This window comes from Schistocerca serialis, chromosome 9, assembly GCF_023864345.2.
Source record: "Schistocerca serialis cubense isolate TAMUIC-IGC-003099 chromosome 9, iqSchSeri2.2, whole genome shotgun sequence".
Classification (NCBI taxonomy): Eukaryota; Metazoa; Arthropoda; class Insecta; order Orthoptera; family Acrididae; genus Schistocerca; species Schistocerca serialis.
The window spans coordinates 54,079,381-54,093,808 of record NC_064646.1 but is presented as its reverse complement, the minus strand read 5'-3'; the positions used below and the strand labels follow the sequence as shown (position 1 = coordinate 54,093,808).

The 14,428-nt window shown below is 46.6% G+C and overlaps 1 protein-coding gene across 1 annotated transcript in view; it reads right to left on the bottom strand.

The window, feature by feature from the left end:
- Positions 1-4,959, bottom strand: part of LOC126419895 (flotillin-2) — a 418,685-nt gene extending 413,726 nt beyond the window's left edge. The window contains exon 1 of the mRNA XM_050087158.1: positions 4,876-4,959. The gene's annotated coding sequence lies outside the window, so the exon portion shown is untranslated. The remainder of the gene's footprint in view (positions 1-4,875) is intronic.
- Positions 4,960-14,428: the final 9,469 nt, after the last annotated feature.

Here is a 14,428-nt window from a genome sequence, read left to right as displayed (position 1 = left end):
GCAGTGGTCCTTCATGTAGCTGAACAGTTCAATCGGCAGAAAGCAAACGCGCGGTATTAAGTGCGGCCTTTTGGGGTTGCTTTCTGCCAATCGAGCTGTTTAGGTAAGTAAGATCCGGTGCTGCTTAATTTTACACAGTCCCGTAGACCATGTGCAATCGGTTTTTGATCACTTTTTCAGTACACGGGGACCTGATAGCTCAGCAGGTATCATAGGAACGTATCGCTGGATCATCCATATTGTTTCAGGCTGTTTTATATTTGACATCCACTACTTAGCGAAAATTACTGACTATGAAAGCTACGTTATCCCATTCTCTCTTCCGATCAGAGCACGAGTTGATTTTATTCCACCTGATGATGCAGCTAAATGTTGCGAAACTGGTCATGTTTATAAAGAAAGTACTTGCAGCTGAAGCGGTTTTATCTTCAAAATGGTATATCCAGACTGTGGCTGCCCTGACTACAAGGTCTTCTGCAGGGACAAGATTACGCGACACTGGCCAATTCTAACAGGTGTTCGACACGTTAACTACCAAAAGCGTTCCCACAAGGTTTCATTTCAGGTCCACAGTTTCTCATTGTGTATGCCAGCTGATTACCTTTCGTTACCAGGTTACGAAAACGAAAAGGAATGAAATCTGCCTACCGTATAAATACAAAGTCACTCCATTTACAGGTTTTGAAGTATGAATACAGCATACAAGTAACTTAATTCAAATCTTTAACACTGTCCATACCACGAAATCTTTTATAGTATTTCTATACTATCAACAAGTCAGCTGCCATCAGGACTGTTAGCGACCAGCATAGATACACGAATGTTTGGGATTCGATTTTATATTCGTCGTTATCATTTTACCTCATCGGTCTCCTCGCCCCCGGCAGTGAATTGCCCTCGGGACTGTGATCAGTCAGCCTAGTTACAAAGACTATAATGTATCACCATTTTCGAACATTTTTATGTGGCATATTCTTCCCACCAGACTGCTGCTTCTATGTCTCTTTACAGCCCAGTTTTTTTTCCTACACGGTTAGCCATATATGTACAAGGTTTTTCTGCGATTTCCTCATGTTTTATCGAATTACATACACTGCAATGTGTGTCCGATTCCTACATCATATTTTTCCCCACAAAGTAACTCGTATGAGTATCAAGATCAGAAGATATGCTTTAAGTTATTTTCACATATTTAAAGTTTCCCTGCAGACAACGAAAGTATTGTAATAAATAGTAGATGATTTCTAGGACAAAGCATTAAAATTTGACTGCAACAATTCTATATTCGACTAGTAATACATATAGTTGTGGTACGTTGACCTACAGGAAGGGCGATGATTTGAAACTGGCAACTTTTGAACGGCCGTTAATAACAACAACAAAAAAATTGATCTTTTGAGTGACCGCGTAACACAAATCATCAACATACCGTAGTAACACAACAGTGGTTAAGGATAAAAAAAGAGGTAACTAAGGGATTAATTCTCTCATCGCAGAACTGAGATGTCTGAATGTTTGCAGATAAACGGCAACTCTTTCTTCCCCAGTAGTCGAAACGAGGGAAGAGAGTGGCCGCTGTGGTCAGGAGCGAAGCAGACGCCCTGAATCATTGCCAGGGCGTCCCACTGGGCCGAGGTCAGGACTCTGGGCGCGCCACACCGTTTAGGACAACTCACTGCCTCACACATGCGGGGGATGCACTCTGATGCTCTTTAACGCTGTTGCCTCGGGTCATTTCGCTTTTTTCCCATAGTAGTGTAGTACTGAAAAACACAAATCGGATCAAATTGTATTATACACACCGCGACTAACAGTTCATAACGTATTACGTTCAGGTCAAGCGTCCCAGCCTGCGCTATTAGCCCGCTCTTTTGTTGGCTGTTTCCGCTATTTTCATCTTGCAGCTCACAGTGTGGTGTTGACTGCATCACTGTGCACTTTCGATCGCAGTGGAGGGCTATTTGCTGTATCTGTGGGAGAGGGATCTAAAGAAAGTAGGATAAGAATTGCAGCTGCAAAAACTAAAAGACAACGTGAAAAGGAAGCTAAGTAAGTAATAACACCCGACGTATTTAACGAATGAGCATTTTCAGTGAAACTTTTAATGTATGTGCATTGATGAGTTATTCGCGTTGGAAACATTGCATAAAGACGTGTTCTTGTAGTTGGACTGAACTTTAGTATCAGAAGTTATGACGTGACCAGGCGTATTTCGTTTCAGGTACTTCAACCCAGATCCACATCTAAGTAATTTTGAATGGTGTTCTAATCACAAAGAAGACAAATTCAAGTGTGAAAGCATAGCAGTATTCTACGTGGAGAAAGCAAAAAATAAAGTTTAAAGTGAACCGAACAAAGTGGTACAAGTTGGCGGACTCTCTTATATGATGAAAACTACAACTCCAAAACCACTAAGAACAGGAAGCATTACGCAGAAAGGCACGGTCGAAATTCCACGGATGAACCGAGAAAATTGCTTGACGCTAAAAAACTGGATGCAGATAAAGTGTTGAAAACAAGATTTTGAGACAACTGGAAATAGGTTGATACTTTGCAGTTTTATGTTTCGGCACTAAACATCGATGCGACATCAGCTGAAACTGGTAAGCCGACTCATGAGGACGATGTCTGAGACAGTTTTCGCGAGGAAGAAGGTCTCAGTGCAATACTGCAACAGATCGATCTACCGTCAACAATATGTTAATAGCTTTATTTTCTTACGTGACGGACTGTGTCCAACAATAAAAATCAATAAAAATTGAAATGAACGTTTCAAATCATATTATGTAAAATGATTGGATCGAAATGTATTTTGTTAAGTGAATTGGTTCAAATGTATTAAGTGAAATTTGAAAATTAAAATAGCATTTTCATGCAGTGGGAATTGATTCCAATTATGACTGATTATGGAACACAAACACCTAGGTCCTACCGTCGAGAATTTTGACATACTTCATTTGATTGTGAAGCGAAACGCTTCTTTCGCTTCCTGTAGAGTCAAGATCTGTGTACTAAATCTATTTGAAACGCAACTCCTCATATATAAACAGTAAGCACTCACAAAAAAACACTTCCCCAATTAGTATAACGCAGGTCTTCAGCAGCTCTGTAGCTTGTTCTACAATGAAGTCCACGTGTTTTTTTCTTTTTTATATATACAAATGTAACTTTCGGCAGGCGCAGTTACTTTAGCAGGCCTTGGCGGAACATTGCGCGTAAATTTGTGAACCCTGAAGATTGAGCTTTCACTTTGAAATACGTAGGAGTTCAAGAACGCTCAGAAACACTAGTATACACAGTTGAAGGACTTTTAATAATGAGATAAATGTGTTTTAAAGTTTCTGGCCAGTACATTTTTTTTATACTTTTCATTATCTACTGTAATGGGCAATGGGTTTCTCGAGATCACGTTCCCAATGGACTGACGGTTCTTTTCAGTCAGATAACAGGAGAGCTGGTAGTAGGAGAAGAGGTTTCCGATCGGGAATTCAATTACGACAATTTTGTAGCTAAATTATAGATTGTCAATGTTGTGGATATAAATTATTACCGATATTCGACAAACTGCATGCATGACGTTCTGAAGCAGAAGGCAGCGGAGTGGAAGGCGCGAAGGGAAGGCTCAAAAATGGTTCAAATGTCTCTGAGCACTATAGGACTTAACAGCTGTGGTCATCAGTCCCCTAGAACTTAGAACTACTTAAACCTAACTAACCTAAGGACATCACACACATCCATTCCCGAGGCAGGATTCGAACCTGCGACCGTAGCGGTCTCGCGGTTCCAGACTGTAGCGCCTAGAACCGCACGGCCACTCCGGCCGGCGCGAAGGAAAGGAACCAGCGATTTCTCAATATTGGGAATAAGTTTAAAGCACATCACTGTTATACAGGGCGTTTCACAGTGTTTTGACGGTTACAAATTTGAATAACACACAAAGTAATGGCGAAAGAAAGTTGAATATTTTATACTAAGTACAACACTTATTCAAGTTTACTAATGAAATACTACATCGGACAAATGAAGACCATTCGCGGCTTCACAATACTCGAGGGGTTTCACCCAGTTTATGAGCACATCTTTCGTAACTGCTGGAGGACTTCTGGAAATTTCATCGTGAATTTGATCTTTTAACAGTTGTAAGCTTCGCGGCCGCTCTGAGTATGTCCTCGCCTTCAAATAACGCCACAGGTAAAAGTCTGGCACTGTTGAATCACAGGAGCGAGGCGGCCACTCGACAGAAGCGCGTTTGGAAACTGTGCGGCTGCCGAACGCCTCACGGCGAACTTGGAGGCTCTGGTCGCGGGATGTGCGACACGTCGTGCCGTGTTGTCGGAACCGAGTGTTCGTAGCGAACGACGAGGCCTTGCCCGTAAACTGCTACACACACGTCCGATGTTCTCGCGAATTGGAACGGCTTTCCGAGGACTGGTCGACTTTCGATTCGATGTCCCGACAGTTGCACGGAATTTTGTAACCTGTTCAGTAGGAAATTCGACATCGCGACTGAACAGCGAAATGCTAACGGCAAGGCACGTTTCACGCGGACGACAGATTCGTCGTAGCGAAAATAGCATGACTCCACGCGAACGCATGAGACGATTACTGACCTGTATAACGGATCAAAACTGACACTCCGCACAACCACTAGATGGCGCCACCGTCACTGTATCTCGTTTTTGCGGGCATTTATGAAATTCGAAATTGTCAAAACATTGGAAAAACTCTGTAGGTACAAAATTTTTCAGAGCTGCTAAGAGTGACAAATGACAGTGCCGTAACATCTTGGGAGGGGTGTATCGGAGTTGCGAAGCGAGGGCGGCAAGGAACACGCCCCACTGCGCTTCGCGCTTCTCTGCCAGGACGCGGACTAACCTGATGGCCAGTGACAAGTGCGGCAGAGCGGCGCCGCACGCGGGTCCAGAGAGTGGGCAGGAGGCGCGAGGTGCGGCTGGCGGAGAGCGACTGGTGTGCTCCCGAGCCGGCGCGGCTGGAGGCTGGCGGCTGGCGGTGGGCTGTAAGAGCCACTGGGCGACCTCGCGCCGCCGAGCCAGGCGGAGGCGGAGGCGGCGACCGCGCCTCGGGCTCGTCGTGTGCCAAAGTGAACCTGCCACGTGACTACTGGCCCAGAGCGAGGCGTCAGTGCATGCAGGCACGCCGGAGGACACCACTTCCCAAGTAAGAGGCGCAGGTACCTCAAGTACAGCGCAGTACGCTAACTGACCAAAAGTATCCGGACACCTATTAGTGGACGTTAATAAGAGTTGTGTCCGCCCTTCGCCTTTACTGTGGGTTGATCTCTGCTGAGGACCCATTTAATGAAGCATCTAAATATCTATGTAGCGATGACAGCCGTTACCTCTTCAAGAGCAGAAACCGAAGGAAGAAGTGACTTTGGACGCTACGGAGAAGTCGACGTTCTGACTAATCTCATAGATGTTCCGTCGGGTCGGGGTCGGGAATCTGGGAAGGCCACTCCATTTCAATAATGTTGCGAGGTGCCGGGGCTAGCAGTGTATTTAACACTAAATTCTTCTAGAATCTTCATATGGAAATGATGCTGTAAGCCCCCCCTATTCTAACTCCGACTTTTGCTGTGGCACATGGATTAAGAAGAAACGCGAACTGACTGTAATCGACCCTGCAAGTGGAGTAGAAAAGACTTTGGCACCTGCAATACTTTAATTGGATAAAGGAAAGTTTCATTAACGTAGTGAGAAATGAAAGGGTTGCTTTACCGATCCACAGAATGAAAGTTCTGTCCAAAATAACAATTTGATTTATTATGACTAAACTCAAAATAATAAACAAAACACATGAAACATTTGCAATACGTCAAATTGGATACTCAAATAAATGCTGTGAAGGTGAAGTTGTCCATAAACTAGCTTGTGAAGTTTATGACCAAGTGGTATGTGGAGCCAATTCCTTGCAACTCAAATCTTAAGAGAAACACCTAGCCAATCCAACATTAATTGCTGCTACAGTAGTGAGAACTCAGGCAATGAACATCCAAGACAGAACCACGTAAGAAAAGACGGGAACAGGCGGGCTCTGCTGAGCTCTGATTATCACAGAGCAAAATTCCCTAATCTGCCGGTGCTGCGGACATACGTTACCAAGCTGTCTTCTTAACTGCAAGGACACGATCTGGCGTACCGGAAGCGATGGCTGGTTGCTTCGACGTCCCGTCGTGGTGATGACAATGTCGCGAGAATAGCCCGAAACAAATTATCCTGGTCTAGTTGTTCCAGACTAAAGACATCCTATCAATACAAATGCGCCTCTGAGGGAGACGAAGAAGGTTCGTCACACAATCACTGACGGTACAGCGATTGATTTTAACAAGCGAAGTCACACAGTAACTCCGATACAGTCAACTTTAGCCAAAACTGCTGAAGACAGACAACATAGGCCGCTTGTACGCAGAACGCTCAATTGCCAACTGTACTCGGAAAGTTACGCTGAAGTCGAAACTTCAGCAACTTCCTCAAACAGTTACAATCAAATAAAAGTATATTAGACAGCCAACGGAAGGCAGGCTGTCCAGAGCAGCGAGAGCTCGGTCTTGTAACCTACACCGACCGAAAGGCGAGAGCCGACTCTCTCAAGAGCACCTGTACAAACCGAACATAGAACATTCCCGCCCCCACAACAGTGGCCGTGGTTAAACGTTCCAATCAGCAACTCGAAAAGCACCGGAAAATTCCACTCTGTTGCCGTAGCACTACCATTCCACCAATGGAGATTCTTGGCGCCAATTTCTGCGCCGATTTTGCTACGTCACGGGGCTATGCCCTGAGGAAGCCAATCACAATTACGATTTTGCAGAAAACGCGGTAATTTGCCCGCCAAGACTCCTGGGAACACAAGTCATTCCCACGCCTCGCTGGTAGCCCGCCAGAAGGTGTTTTCACTAAGTTTCTGCGAAGTAACGGAATCTCTAGCCCGGCCGCTCCTTCAGGCCCCTGTAGGCGTGTCGCTCCCGCTCTTATGACAATGTCGGCGTCTGGAAAGCATCCACTCGACTCCCTCACACCCGTCGACTTAACCCTTTCAAGATCAGCAGAACTCGCCTGTCACCGGACCACCCGGGTGACGAGAGACGCTGCGTGGGAAGTCCGCGTGTGAAGGAATAGCAACTTTTCTCCGCATGCAATTAGAGAGGAAAATCGAATTACTCAGAGTAAGATAGAAATATGAGAGGGGGCTCATGACACCTCTCAATGTTACTGTCGAGAGAGAATTGCATTACAGATGACGCATTGTGACAGAGTGCATTGTCATGCTGATACAATCATCGTCTCCCAGCTGTCCCTCTGCTGTGCGCAGCACAAGATGCTGTAAAATGTGTTCCTATATCTTTCCGCGTTTATTGTTTTTCCATTGTAATGAGGGGATCACACCCTAAACCTGAAAAACAATCCCATACCATAACACCACCTCCACTGTACTTCACTTTTGGCACTAAACATGACGGAAGTTCCCCAGGAATTCGACAAATCCAAATCCTTCCATTGTACTGCCACAGAGTATAGCGTTTCCAGTCACTCACTGGCCAGTGATGTTCTGTATACCACCTCAAGCGTCGTTTAACACCGACTACACAAATGTGTGGCTGCTCGACCACTGTATTCCACTGTTTTTATCTTCTTACGCAGAGTCATTGTGCTGATAGCACTTTGGAACTCACGAATGGTCCTTCCGCTGACTCATACGACTTTTAAAAGCACCCTCCGCAATGAGGTGTACCTTGTCTTCCTGTAGCTGTCTCATTCCTTCTGTTTTCCACTTCACAGTAACATCTATCGACTCGGGAGGCTTTAAAAGCACTGAAATGTCGCTGATGGATTTCTTAATCAAGTGCTACCCAATGACTAGCCCATTCTGCTGCTTCTCTATTGAAAACACAGTACTTCGTGCCTCCTTCTACATACTGGCGGGTCTGCCTCTCGCGACATTTAGTCGTCAGTTCTGCATTGCACACATGTGTCCATACATTTTTGAACAGATAGTGTTCAGCAACATCTAATGTGCCATGAAGAACGTGGTAGATCAAACTTCTGCAGAAACTGTATACGCCCATAAATATTTCCTAGATAGGTCCGCGCAGCCATATTCGTCACACAGTAGATTTAAACTTATTTGCCAGGTAGCAACTTATTTGCGAGGTAGGTAACTCCAAACTTATCTGCAAGTTACGTAGAAACGTATTAGCAAGTTACGAAGGCCCTACCTTATTGGCCAGACCAGTAGGTCCTATCTTATACGCTAAACAGGTAACTGGAAAAATATTTGGTAAATCAATAGGTCCAACATTATTTACAAGTCAGGTAGGTACAAACGTATTTCCAAGTCAGGTAGGACCAAACTTATTTGCAAAACAGCTGTTTCCCTGAATCACCCCCAAATCATCTTTTAACAGCTTATGACTCAACCAAGGCTGTTCTCCTGTACCTAATGTGACATCATTGTAGAGCCATGTCAAAGATAGGGCAGGATATGTGGACCTATGACTCCATGTTGCGTTGTGCTCCACCTCGTAGACTTTGACAAGATTCCAACTTGTTTTCGGCCTTTTCAAAGTTCTTTTTGTTTCTCGACTGATGCAATTAGGTTCCTAGACGAAGTACAGATGTATCCACGTACAGTGTAGCATCGTTATGATCTCCAGAGACTACCACAACAACATTACCGCGTGAAAGTCAAGTTGTCCACGGGCAGATGGTCAACAACTTTTGTTACTAAGTTGTACAGTAGGCGGCAGGAGCGCCCATTTGCACCGCAGCCAAGTTTATGTTAGTTTGGGAACAGTTACCAGAATTGCGCCAATGTTCGTCCGATCATTTTCTTAAGATCGATAAGGGATACGGGAAGAAATGAAAGAGAAAAGTTTGGAGGCTGTGTCGGTTATCTTTCGCAAACGTTCGCGTGCAACACGATTGCAAGATAGCGCCAAAACCGCAACCGCAGCAAGGAGACGGCATACTTTCCCGGTAGTTGAGGAACAGCCAAAAAGTTCGTGTTATATACTGTTTTCTACACACATTGTATTTTTCGTTGCGCTCGGAAATGTTAAATGTGCAGTCTATTAGACTCGCAGACAATCTTGTGTGAGAATTTTGTAATGAATTAAAATCTGCACTTCCAGATTCCAAGAGGGGAGGAATACAGTCTAGATCAGGTCTCCTAAAGCGGCAATGTTGGTTCAGTCAAGGAAAACTTCGCAACGTCCAGCGGAGTACCCTTCGTTCTTTGTGAGTACTGACACTAATTCTTTGTGTAGATAGTAATGAGTAAGAAAACAGATGGCGCGTGTGTTCCCGCTTAGCCCGATCAGACAACTTAACGACACGAGAAAGTGTGTGGTTTTCCCTACAAAACAAATGTAATTACTGAAATGGAAAAACGCTTTGAACCTCAGTTCATAAGTACAAGGACAGACCTTAGCGAATGAGATACAGCATGAAGAGAAACTACTGAAAACGAAATGTGGCATTGAGCATTTTAATACTGATACACTTGTAGAATTATTTAGGGGAATCCTGGTCAGGAAGAAAACAGACGTCCATGAGTAAAGTCCTAATCCAAAGTTCGGACACCAACGCGTGACGGAGAAGGAGTTCAAACGAGAAATTGTGCAGCTGATATAGTTAATATTTTCGCAGTAGAAGAAAATAGAAGAATTGATCTCTGACTCTGTGGCATGAGCTAGAGTGCTATGAATCAAGACGTTAGGGGATTAAAGGCATTAGCTGCCATTGGGCACGATTTATACCAATCAGGCAAGTTGAAAATTTGTACCACAGCGAGTTTCGAACCCGTATCTCCTGATTACAAGGCAGATTCGCTGACCACTACGCCATCCAGACACAGTGGTCACCACAACTGCTTGGACTACCCTAGAGCGCCTGCTGTCAGATGTAAATTCTCAATTTGTACCAAGCGCTATTGACGTAGTGCCTCTGTTCATTAGCCTCATTTCTCGCGGCACCTCGCCGATTGCCGTAAGTGTTCGAGCTCGGTCGAGGGGCACTACAACGGTACTGTGTGGCATAAATCGAGAATTTACGTCTGACCGAAGGCACGCTAGGGTAGTCGGTGCAGTTGTGGTGACCTCTCTGTTCAAACGGCGTAGAGGTCAACGCACCTGCCTAGTGGTGAGCAGGAGACCCGGGTTGGAATCCAGCTCTGGCGCAGATTTCCAACTTGCCCCATCGATAAGGCACTGTCAGCTAACGTCTTTAATTCCTGTGTGTCTCGATTCATAGTAGTTGCAGGATCAAAATGGCGTCTGTTCTTTAGCGATACTGAACGCCGCTTGGTGACGTTGCGACGAAGTGACGCGGTAAGGAAAGTGTATAAGCTGAGCAGAGGTGATTGGAGAATCATTCTAGTGACGATGCGGGAGGCAAACGGGGAAACCCACTGACATGAGGAACTTGGACAAACTGCAGACTGTCACGGCCCAGCGCCTCGGAACGTCAGCTCGCAGTCGGCGAAGCTGGTCGCTGCCCGCTCTGTGGAGCAGGATGGTCGGCGACCCGAGGCTGGCGACAGAGCACAACGCCGGTGCGGCCGCGAGCGCTCCGGAGCACGCTGTCCAACGCACATCCTCGAACAAGGGGTTTCGCAGCAGACGAGCTTTACGCCCTCCCGTGCTGATCCAACGATATCGTCAAGTACGACTGCACAGAATCATAGGTACCGGACCGTAAATCTATGGAAACGTGTCACCTGGTCGGATGAATCATATTGCTTACTAGATAAGGTAGATGGTCATGTCCGGATACGGCGCTAAACATGCACCCTCCCACGGACGGCGAAGGCAGTAATATGCCAAGGGAGACCTTCACCTGCGCTTCCATCCGACCTGTGGTAAGAGTCGAAGGCACCGTGACAGACTGGAGTACACGAGCGTTATTGTGGACCACGTGCAGGTCCTCGCGGTTGATGCCCTCCCCGACGGGGGTGGCATTTTTCAGCACGATACCTATCCGCTTCACAAACCAGATTCGTGATACAGTGATTTTGGGAGCATGATAGCGAACTGAAGTTGATTTCTTGACCACCAAATTCGCCTGATCTGAACCCTACGGAACACATCTGCAACGCTATGGGAGCCAGTTACGCTCCCACAAACCAGCGAAGTGCAATTTACGGGAATCGTGTACCGTATGTGTAGACATATGGCGCCATACACTTACTAAGGACTTGTCGAATCCACACTACGCATAATCACTGCTGCATTGCTTCCCATACGTGCACCAACACGCTACTGAAGAGGTGATGAAGTTTTCGCTCATCACTGTATACTGCTTGTCCAATAGACTACATTGTTCCAAAGTTTAACGTATCAACTGTTGATGAAAACAGCATTAATGTGGTTTGGGTTTCTCTTGTTTCAGTAACTGAGCTTATCCGAATGTTGGTTTTACGTTCCCTCCACCACACACATATTAAGATTCGCGTGACTATGTCGAGGGTTCAAATGGTTCAGATAGCTCTGAGCACTATGGGACTTAACTTCGTAGGTCATCAGTCCCCCAGAACTTTGAACTACTTAAACCTAACTAACCTAAGGACATCACACACAGCCATGCTCGAGGCAGGATTCGAACCTGCGACCGTAGCAGTAGCGCGGTTCCGGACTGAAGCACCTAGAACCGCTCGTCCACAGCGGCCGGCATACGGAAGGATGTGAACATATTTTACAGCACTGTGTACTGTGTACAGTAGAGGAACAGACTGAGGACTGTTATTGTTTGTTTCCGTTTAATAATGCATCATGTCATAAAGCAACATCTACGAAACAATGGATTCTGGACAAAAACGTTCCTGAGTCTCTATCTGAACCGCATGGAACACCTTCGAGATGAATTAGGATGTTGACTTCGACCCAGACCCCTGAGCACAACATCGCTAGCCTCTCTAATTTCGGCTCTTGAGGAAGAATGGCTTATGCTCCGAGTGTGCCAGGTAGAGATCAAGAGATCAAGCCGTTGTAAAAGCAATGGGTGGTGTCCGGCGCTGCCGTCGTCTTGCTTCCCTCTGCCGTCGAACAGTGAACGACTTACTTCCCACTTTAAACAAATTCGCCGAACAGTAACGTCCACGTTGACTCCGCCCACTGCCGGCAGGCGGCGCCCCGCTGGCCCAGCCCATCGCTGCGCAGACAGGTCAGTCAGTGCACCGAGTGTGGGCGATGGAGGCTGGTACAGAAGGCCGAGAAACTGTTGGTGACAGGCTATTATAAATTCTGTTCCCTTAAGTGTCTCGTCGATGGGGTACAAGTGTAAGAGGAGAACACGTACGTCTTTTGTGAAATTAAATTTTTTGTCTTGTGGTTCGCAATTAGACCGTAATAATGAAGAGGATGAGTGTCGTGCATTAAACCGGTAGAGAGGCAGTAATATTGTGAAGAAAAAGGCTGATGAAACTTTGTGTGAGTGCCCCTCCTGACTTCCACGCTTCGAGTTAGCTAATGACACACTCACAACTCAGAACTTGGTTCGAATAAGAAAAAATAATAATGCCCCTCGATGAAGCAAACTTCCGAAGTTTTCCAATAACTTACCGGAGCTACATGAAGCACTGGCGAGAAACAGGGGAGGATTTTATTGATAAGCGTCTCTGAAAACAAAACTGAGGGTTTCACACGTTAAAGCAATTTGAGTTTTCTGAGGGAGTTTGGGGCTTTATTTATAGATGGGACCTTCAGGAGTTGTCCTAACCTGCTCCACCAAATATTGATAATTCATAAGTGGAAATGGAAAAACTATTTTCCGTTGGTATTTTTTTGCTCGCAAAACAAAAATATGAAACATACACTCCTGGAAATTGAAATAAGAACACCGTGAATTCCTTGTCCCAGGAAGCGGAAACTTTATTGACACATTCCTGGGGTCAGATACATCACATGATCACACTGACAGAACCACAGGCACATAGACACAGGCAACAGAGCATGCACAATGTCGGCACTAGTACAGTGTATATCCACCTTTCGCAGCAATGCAGGCTGCTATTCTCCCATGGAGACGATCGTAGAGATGCTGGATGTAGTCCTGTGGAACGGCTTGCCATGCCATTTCCACCTGGCGCCTCAGTTGGACCAGCGTTCGTGCTGGACGTGCAGACCGCGTGAGACGACGCTTCATTCAGTCCCAAACATGCTCAATGGGGGACAGATCCGGAGATCTTGCTGGCCAGGGTAGTTGATTTACACCTTCTAGAGCACGTTGGGTGGCACGGGATACATGCGGACGTGCATTGTCCTGTTGGAACAGCAAGTTCCCTTGCCGGTCTAGGAATGGTAGAACGATGGGTTCGATGACGGTTTGGATGTACCGTGCACTATTCAGTGTCCCCTCGACGATCACCAGTGGTGTACGGCCAGTGTAGGAGATCGCTCCCCACACCATGATGCCGGGTGTTGGCCCTGTGTGCCTCGGTCGTATGCAGTCCTGATTGTGGCGCTCACCTGCACGGCGCCAAACACGCATACGACCATCATTGGCACCAAGGCAGAAGCGACTCTCATCGCTGAAGACGACACGTCTCCATTCGTCCCTCCATTCACGCCTGTCGCGACACCACTGGAGGCGGGCTGCACGATGTTGGGGCGTGAGCGGTGTGCGGGACCGTAGCCCAGCTTCATGGAGACGGTTGCGAATGGTCCTCGCCGATACCCCAGGAGCAACAGTGTCCCTAATTTGCTGGGAAGTGGCGGTGCGGTCCCCTACGGCACTGTGTAGGATCCTACGGTCTTGGCGTGCATCCGTGCGTCTCTGCGGTCCGGTCCCAGGTCGACGGGCACGTGCACCTTCCGCCGACCACTGGCGACAACATCGATGTACTGTGGAGACCTCACGCCCCACGTGTTGAGCAATTCGGCGGTACGTCCACCCGGCCTCCCGCATGCCCACTATACGCCCTCGCTCAAAGTCTGTCAACTGCACATACGGTTCACGTCCACGCTGTCGCGGCATGCTACCAGTGTTAAAGACTGCGATGGAGCTCCGTATGCCACGGCAAACTGGCTGACACTGACGGCGGCGGTGCACAAATGCTGCGCAGCTAGCGCCATTCGACGGCCAACACCGCGGTTCCTGGTATGTCCGCTGTGCCGTGCGTGTGATCATTGCTTGTACAGCCCTCTCGCAGTGTCCGGAGCAAGTATGGTGGGTCTGACACACCGGTGTCAATGTGTTCTTTTTTCCATTTCCAGGAGTGTATAAGGAAGCTTTGTCCTTAATTGCAAATAATACCAACCGGAAGTTATATACATTGACTTTGAGACGGCCATTCACCAGGCATTTGCTTGCATTTCCAAACGAAAATAAAATGCTGCAGATTTCATCTTGGGCAGACATGGTGGGTAAACATTCAGTCCTTGGGACTGTAAAATTATTTTAAGTCAAAGGAA